Raw genomic sequence first — 9,806 nt, forward strand, 5'->3', positions numbered from 1 at the left:
ACGTCACCTTTAAGCCTCTCCCAATGGTAGCTCTTCCTAACTGCATTGAGAGTCTTGGCATAGCCAGGATGTCCTGAGAAAGGGGAATCATGAGCTTCCCACAATATCTTCTGCTTAAGTGACTGGCTTGCCGATATGCATAGCCTCGTTCTATAGTAGACAAGTCTACTATTGACAAAGAATTCATGATACTTAGCCTGCAGCTTTTGGTCCTGATCCTTGATAGAGATCTCCCTTAGCATTGTTTGGTAGGCTGGATCATGGCATGCTTCCTCTCTAGCTAACTCAAGTATTGGATTGTTTGGCATAGATACCTTTGTGGCTAGAGATCTAGCTGTTGATGGATTTTGCAAGATTAGAGAATTAAGGAATGCCTTGCGACTGAGTGCATCGGCAACTACATTCTCTTTTTCTGGTCGGTACTTGATCTCAAAGTCATACTTCTCCATCACTTCAATTCACCGACGTTGCCTCATGTTGAGCTCGTTCTTGGAAAAGATCCACTTGAGACTCTTATGATCAGTCACTAGAGTAAACTTGTTACCCGACAAGTAGTGTCTCCAAAGTTTTAGAGCATGGATGATAGCTAACAATTCTAGATCATGGGTAGCATAATTCTTCTCATGACTCTTTAGTTTTCTTGAAGAGTAGGCTACTGGGTGACCTTTCTGCATGAGCACACATCCTAGGGCAAGTGTGCTAGCATCAGTTACTACCTCGAACTTCTTACTAGGGTCTAGAAGTTTCAGGATAGGTGCTGATACCAAACTTTGCTTCAATCTATCAAAGCTGGTTTGTTCGGGAGTTGACCATGCAATGGATATTTGCTTCTTCAGTAAATCCATCAGAGGTGCTTCAATCAAAGCATAGTTTTTTATGAAGGCCCTATACCATCCTGTCAATCCAAAAAGCTGCATATTTCTTTGACAGTTGTTGGTATTGGCCATTCGAGCACATCTCTGACTTTGGCTGGGTCCACTAAGATTCCTTTTGCTAATACGATGAATCCCAGATATTCGATCTGACGCTTGAAGAATGCACACTTCTTCATTTTAGCATACAGCTTATGTGACCTCATTGTCTCAAGGACAATCCGAAGTTGGGGTTCATGATCTTCTTCTTGTTTAGAATAGACTAAAGTGTCGTTGAAGAAGACGAGCACGAAGTCATCAAGATATGGCCTAAAGATATCCTGCATTAACCTGTTGAAGGTGGCAGGCGCATTCGTAAGCCCGAATGACATAACTAGGAACTCAAAGTGCCCATATCTTGTGTTGAAGGCCATCTTTGGGATATCTTCTTCCTTGATCCTTATCTGATAGTAACCAGACCTGAGATCAATCTTGGAGAAGATCTTTGCACCCTGAAGACGATCAAGAAGCTCATCTATTCTAGGAATAGGGTACTTGTTCTTGATAGTTGATCAATTCAACCCTCTGTAATCAATACATAGTCGAAGTATTCCATCTTTCTTTTTTTGGAACAGTACTGGAGCTCCCCATGGTGAATTGCTAGGATTGATGTAGCCCTGATCTAGCAGTTGCTTGAGTTGTTCCTTCAGCTCAATTGCTTCCGGTATTGACATCCTATAAGGTCTCTTTGCAATTGGCGCAGCTCCTGGTACTAACTTGATCTCATGATCCACTTCTCTTTGAGGTGGGAGTTCTGTCAACTCTTCAGGAAATACGTCCGCGTATTCCTTTAGCCAAGAAGGTCCTTCACTAGATTCTTGCTTTTGATCTAACTTATTGAGCTTAATCAAGTAGACATATAATCCCTTTTTGACTCCCTTTATAATCCGAGATGCCTTGGCCAATTGAATTTTTGGATTTCCAGCCTCTCCTTGAGTTGTGACTAGTTCCCTTTCTGAGTTTCGAAAGGAAACTTGGCCCTTTCCACAATGAATGTGGGCGTCATTAGGTTTAAACCAATCCATTCCGAGTAGACACTCATGGATACCTAGGCTCATGACTCTGAATTTGACCGAAGTCGTCTTTCCTCCCAGAAAGAATTCCACCTTAGCAGTTTGCTTGGTACAAGTAATCTCATGACCATTTGCCAATTCTACAAGCAAGGTAGGTGCTTCTACTGTGGCTATTCCTAATCTTTTTGCACAAGCTAGTGAGATAAAGGAATGTGTACTGCAACAATCAATCAAGGTCTTGAAACTTTTACCTTGATAGTCTGACGGTGTCTGAATCACCGAGAACTGGCGATTCGGGCCTTTCTTGTGTAGAGTGGCATGGACTGTCGCCCTTTCAAATTCTGCTTCCATGGTCGGATCTTCTTCTTCTTCTCACATTTGCCTATTGGCAACACAGGCGGTTCTTCCTCTGCCTCGGTAGCGGCTCCCTGACCACAGTCCGTTCCTTGGAAAGGTGCTTGGCGATGTCCTTCTCCAAGCTTGGGACATTGCCTCTTGAAATGATCGGGCTCGTTGTAGTGGAAACAACGGAGGTTTCGGCCATTGCTTTGAGTAGGGAAAAAGTTGTTGACATTGTTAGTTCTTGCTTTCTTTCTTTGTCCCTGATTCTGACCTTGAACTCTCTTCATCTGAGGCCTGAATGCTCCTCTGTTCGGGTCATTATAAGACCAAGTTTTGTTACCTCTTGGTCTAGCCTGGACCTCCTGAATTATAGGGGCAGCTCTAATGAGTGCGTCCTGAAGATCTAATGGGCACATCGATTCGAGACGGGTATCTACTGGTGGATTTAAACCAGCACAAAATTTTGATACCTGCTGTGTCATGTCCATCTGTGGCGCATACTTAAGAAGTGAGACAAACTTGAAGTAGTATGTGTCAAGAGTAAGTCCCAGTTGTTTTAGCTTGTAGAACTCATTCATTTTCTGCGTGCGATATGCAGGTGGTAAGTATCTTCCATGCACGGCTTTCTTCAGCTTCTCCCAGGTAACAGATCCTTCCGCGATCCCTTGATCCCTGCACCATTGCTTCCACCAAAGCCTGGCTTCACCGGTGAGCTTCAGCTTGGCAAGCATAGCCTGATTGGCGGGTGCAATACCGGCTCCTTCAAAGTAATCCTCCATGGATTCAATCCAAATTTCAGCATCTGCTTGGATGGACCTGCCTCTCTCGTAAAATTCGGGTGGCTTAATCTGCTTGAGAAGAAATTTCTTCTCCTGGATTACAGCAGTACTTGATGTAGGAGGTGAACTAGGATTCTGTACCTGGGTTTGTGCCTGGACAAATATTTCTTACCGTTATTACGTGTTAAATGCTGTGATTTATATTTCATTTCCATTTCAGTTATCAACCAAGGAATTTAACCACTTAACTTTTTATCAATTCTCGTGCATAAATCGAAGTCTTATTGTATTTATATGGGCATAGCCCTTTCGGAATACAACATGTCTTGGAATGATAAGCCAATTGTTTACATTTAGTTTGGGGAGAATTGATGCCAGGAGGCATATTCCATGGTGGATTCTGTGAGGTTTTACGGTGGATTCCGTAAACTTTGATGACCGGGGCTCATACACAAAGTGGATTCTTTGTGCGAGAAGTTGATGGGGACGCATGTCCTTTTCGGGTGTTTCATTAATTTAGTGTGTACATGGGTGATTCCATAGTGGGTGATTCCGCAAAATGCATATTAAATTAATAAACGTTTATGAGTTTAGAGTGCGCACTCGTAATAAATTAAGGTTAGGATTTATTTCTAACCAGTTGATTTATTTATGTAGCTGAAGACTGCTAGGTATTCACTTTTGTCGGTTTAATTGTATTATTTTACTAACGATTGTGAATGCTTCAGTTGATGTGTAGAGATAGCAGCAGTGGCGGAGGAAAGCATTGGAGTCTAGCGAGTATTCGACCTATGGGTTATATTTTGATAGGCGCCACGCCTATATTTTGTTATGTCTATTGAGGCATCGATTATTGATTATTATTTTGTATGCGCCTATGCGCATGGATATGTTATTTCTATTTGGGACATTGTGTTGGGCGTGCCAGACTCTATGGGCACCGTCCATTAGCTTTATTTCCTATTTTTGTAAAAGCAAACTCAAAAGCTAAAAGCTTGTTATATTTTTGTAAATTGGGCTATTATTGAGCATGAAGATGGAAATATACATAAAATACATGCTTTGTGAAGCGCTCACACAAGGCATAGGGGGAGATTAAACCCAATTGGTCTCTTGCTCTTGTCGTTCATGCTTTTTACATTGTAATTTGTGCAAAAAGGTAGAGTTCATTGTTCTTGGGGACCTTCCGGGATTCACTACGTGAGCATACTGCGACCGATATGCGCACCAAGAATAATGTTGTATTACATTTATCTACATGAATTGTATAATAGTATGGTTTCGGGTCATGGATCTTCAGGAATTGGTAAGTCATTGGAAGTTCAAGGTATCCTTTCCTTTGGAACCCATTCTTCTCATGGCGCCCCAATACTCATCAAAACCTTTGGACTTTGGGTTACAGAATGTATGTGTGACTTTGGGAAAGTTTTCTAACCTTTGGAAATGATGAATCTAAGTTCAAAAGAGCTAAAACAAGTGGAAAAAACAGCTGCTGAAGACTAAAGAGATGGTGCGCAGATCGGTCGCAGATAGCTCACGTGGTGAATCCCGGAAGGTTCCCAAGAACAAAGTCCTCTACTTTTTAGCACAAAAACCCATGTAAAAGCAAGCACGATAAGAGGCAAGAGACAAATTGGGTTCAATCTCCCCCATGCCTTGTGTGAGCGCTTCACAAAGCATGTATTTTATGTATATTTCCAATCTTCATGCTCAATAATAGCCCAATTACAAAAATATAACAAGCTTTTTAGCTTTTGAGTTTGCTTTCTACAAAAATAGGAAAATAAAGCTAATGGACGGTGCCCATAGAGTCTGGCACGCCCAATCTCAATGTCCAAATAGAAATAACATATCCGGGCGCATAAGCGCATACAAAATAATAATAAATAATCGATGTCTCAATAGACATAACAAAATATAGGCGTGGCGCCTATCAAAATCTAGTCCAAGAGTCGAAAACCCGCTAGGCTCCAATGCTTTCCTCCGCCACTGCTGCTATCTCTACACATCAACTGAAGCATTCACAATCGTTAGTAAAATAATACAATTAAACCGACAAAAGTGAATACCTAGCAGTCTTCAGCTACATAAATAAATCAACTGGTTAGAAATAAATCCTAACCTTAATTTATTACGAGTGCGCACTCTAAACTCATAAATGTTTATTAATTTAATATGCATTTTGCGGAATCACCCGCTATGGAATCACCCATGTACACACTAAATTAATGAAACGCCCGAAAAGGACAGGCGTCCCCATCAACTTCTCGCACAAAGAATCCTCTTTGTGTATGAGCCCCGGACATCTAAGTTTACGGAATCCACCGTAAAACCTCACGGAATCCACCGTGGAATATGCCTCCTGGCATCATACCCCCGGGGTGGGATAGCAATTGACCTCAATTGCTATTAGCTCAATGTGGAGCTAACAGAGTGGGGAAAGCATTTAAGTCTCTAGCATGCATCCATTGTGCTTCCTCTACAGGATGGTTCTTAAATTTCACTAGATATCTAGAATACCTTCTGCCAGTTCTAGTGGTCATGTAGTCAGTGTCTATGATGGCTTCTGGTTCAAGTATTTCAGTCTCTTCTTCTAGTAAAGGTGGATTTTCATAGACAGGGTGGATAGGTAATTGGCCTCTAAATGGTCTCAATAAACTAATATGAAATGTATTATGAATTTTCCAATGAGATGGCAATTCTAACTTGAATGCATTGTCATTAATCTTATGAATGATTCTAAATGGTCCGTAGAATCTAGGAGCTAATTTGACAACTGGATGTCTATCTACACTTTGCAGTCTACGCTTTTCTATTCTAAGCCAAACATAATCATCAATTTTGAAATTCATAGCTTGTCTTTTCTTGTTGGCTTGTTTGGTATATAATTGTTGGGCTTTAGCAATCATATCCTTGACCTCATCAAAAATAGTGTTATGCATAACAGCAATATCATCAGCACTCTGAATTCTATTAGACAAAGATGCAACAGGGGTAGATAATCTATATCCATAAATAACTTCAAAAGGTGCTTTCTTTGTAGATGTGTGCGGTGTATTGTTATATACAAACTGTAATAAATGTAAATGAGTATCCCAAGTCTGAGGTTTAGATGGAATAGACAAAGGCATTAATAACCCATACTATTTACCATGATGTCTCTTTATTCTTTGACAAATCAGACATTCAGAAACAAAATTAGATACATCTGCATCCATATGCGGCCAATAAAAATCTTCAATTAACATGCGTAATGTAGAAATGATACCTCTATGACCTTGATATGGGGGACAATGAATTTCATTCAAAATAAAAGATCGGAATGGAATAGTAACACACAGTCTCTTTTCAAAGAACATGAATCCATCATTATATGACAATGAATCAATAGGAATGAAATTATTTTGAACTAATTTTTGCCAATCAGAATGAAAAGTAATATCCTGGTGATATGTGTCTTTCATAGCAATCAAAGAATCAAAAGATAAGATAGAAATGTTATGAATTGCAGGTCTTCTACTCAATGCATCAGCAACTACATTTTCTTTTCCAGGTTGGTATTGAATGATAGGATGGAAACTTTGAATGAATGAAGCCCATTTGATATGACGGTCAGAAATTTGGGGTTGGCTAAGTAGATGTCTAATGCTTTGCTGGTCGGTCTTTATCATGAATTCTGAACCCATTAAATAATGCTTCCATTGTTTTAATGCTTGTACAACTGCTAAGAGTTCATTGTCATAAGTGGAATATTTGAGCTCAGAGGGTTTCAGCTTAGAACTAGAATATGCTATTGGATGGTTGTCTTGCATTAGCACGGCTCCTATTCTTGATCCGCTAGCATCGGTCACAACTAGAAAGAATGGTCTGTTAAAGTCAGGCAATTGTAGAACAGGGGCATTGGTTAATGCACGTTTGAGTAAGTCAAAGGATTTCTGCTGATTTTCAGTCAGTTGATAAACAATGCCTTTCTTAAGAAGTTTGGTCAATGGTAAAGCAAGTAATGAGAAATTACGTACAAACTTCCTATAGAAACTAGCAAGACCAACTTGACTCTGGATTTCTTTTTGCTCTATTTGATTGTGCCTATATGGGGCTTTGCAAGGTGGTTGTGTGCCAGGTATTAGGTCAATCTTATGGTCTTCTGGACGTGATGGAGGTAAACCTGGTGGTAGGTCTTCTGCAAAACAGTCCTTAAAATATGCAAGAAATTCCTTATGCCTAGGGTGCATATGATTTTCCTTTGCATGCAATTCATTCACCCAAATGAGATATGATTTAGTATTCTTGCATAGTGCACGTTTTGCTTGAGTATGCGAAAGCAGTGGAAAAATATGAGATGCATGCATACCAACATAAACAGGTTGGGCTGGCGCAGAGGGGTCTCTGTTCTGATTCTGATTCAGAGCTCCTGTTTGAACTGTTGGCTGTTGGCTCCAGTTGGTAGGGTTCTTGATTTGGCATTGGGGAGATTGGTTGGGACCATTTTTGTTGTGGTTGAACCATCATTTGAGGCATTGATTATGGCCACTGTGGATTTAGTGCACTGCACTGTGATACTGGGGGCATCTGTTGGTAGGGGTAAGAGAATGTCCCTGGGACTGCATTTGGTGGGTACATCATTCCTGGCATCAGAGGAGGTAGGACTCCTCGTCCTGGATTCATCGCCAATCTAGCTTCCACTTCATCGTACAGTCTTGCACCTTTTGTTGCAGCTTGCAGTGTGGCTGGTCTTTGCAGCTCCACAAACTTACGGACTTCTGGTTGTAATCCTCTGAGAAACACCCCCTTCTGAATGCCATCATCTAGATTATGGTTAGTCCATCTAAGATTGCATGATGACTGTCCAACATGATTATGATGATGTCCTTGCATCCTAGGCTGTCCATAAGTATGATGATTGGCAAATCCATGAGCATAGGTATTGGCATGATGTCGGTCATAATCACTTGCTTGCTGGCTGATCAAAGCTAGAAGGGTACTGATAAGCATAACCATTTCTGTCACATCCATAAGAACTGGGGTGGTCAACCAAGAGAGCTTCACAAGTATAATCATAACTATGTTGCTGAAGAGGTGGATGCTCATAAGCATAAGCATGTTGACCATAATAGCCATTTTGTTGCCAAGGCTCAATGGAATGATACTCATCAGCATATACATGTTGGCCATAAGCATAAGCATTTGATTCAAGTGTACCATCAACATATACATTTTGGCCATAAGCAGAAGCATTTGATTCAAGTCTTGTTGTTTTTTCCATAACCGCCTTCATAAGAGCAATACACTGATCTATTAAAACTCCAAGTTTGTCAATTTTAGCCTGTGTTTGAAGCCAACTTTGTTCACTAGAGCTGGAGCTATTGATATCAGCTGCCATTGCAGTCAAGTTGAAGAGATATGTTGTTCCTGTCCTTGCCTTAAAATTCTGGTTTCACTCATCTGACATGCATACTCCCAAAATACACAGTCCCCAAATCAGGACCAGCAGACATATTCAACTGTACCCTGCCTTGAGATTCAACACATGTAGACCAAAGGAAAAATCTCTGATTGCCCTGCTCCTAATCGCTGGTCTTTGAAACAAAAAACCTTGTCTCCCACCATATAGTCACTGAGTCCATACAATCCTTGCAATCTTGTTGGCTTGAAGGACACAATGCAATGGTTGTTCATGAAGCAAGTGGGAACTCTGGAATTGCAGGAAACTCAACTGGATGGAATTCAATTAGTAGTGTTGTTGTGGGCACAGAGAGAAGCATTGAAGTCCTACATTGAGTACACAGAATTTAATAAGCTGGGCATTCTTGATGTTCCTATCTCTCCTGGAAGTATGCAGGCATAATATCCAGCAAACGCAAATGTTCTCTATGTAGATCTTTCATCAGTGGAGCGGGTGGCTTCTGCTCGCAGCACAGCTTCCCTCCCAGGGATGATATTGAATTTGAAAAAAAAAAACAATAGAATTCAAAGATTATCTTGGAACCACCCACAGTATATATGCAGGACAACTTGAGTGCACTATTCAGAATGTTGCAGACTTTCTTCCAAACCAATACCAATCTAGATTGTCTTCTGCTCAACACGGTGATCTAGGTACATTTTTTATCTACAACCAGTGACGTAAGGTCACCTCTTCTGCCAAAAGGCGACGAAAACCAAATGATTCATTGCTGCACCAAACACCAGATGGTTCTTTTCTGGATGTTATATGGAATGCCCATGAGCTTCTAACATCGTGTATGGTATGCATCCTTGCTATTGTCCTCCTCTCAGAGCGTTCATCTGTTGATGCCCGAGACTTGATAAAAAGTCTTTTCATGTCATAAAAGAAAGCTTCTCTGATGGAAACAAGGCATCGAGAAGGATCCCAACATTTCCTACTGGTCATGTCACAGCAGCCAAGAAAGCTGCAGCGGAGTCAAAGTCGTTATTCTATTATTTGGAAGTCCCAAATGTATCAAAGCCAGAAGAGGGATCAGTTGAAAGTAACTCTACAACCGACTATGCTTCCAAGAGTTTAGTAGGTTCTTGGTGCAATTTAGTGTTGTCCCACTTAAAGAGCTCTATAGGTGATCTTCAGAATTATCTAGCTGCTACTCTGTAAGACAGTCTGAAAATGGCATTTCTATCCCTTAATCTTCCTGAGTGGCCCGAAGACTTAGATCCTAATGTTGACATGGATTATGCATGCCCATTATTTGCTCAACCAATTTATCCTCTACTTGTTGATTTTCATACAATGTATAATGATCTTCTTG

Source organism: Lygodium microphyllum, chromosome 2 (genome assembly GCF_053477565.2).
Source record: "Lygodium microphyllum isolate KBCC chromosome 2, Lygodium_microphyllum_v1.1.10, whole genome shotgun sequence".
In the NCBI taxonomy this organism is placed as follows: Eukaryota; Viridiplantae; Streptophyta; class Polypodiopsida; order Schizaeales; family Lygodiaceae; genus Lygodium; species Lygodium microphyllum.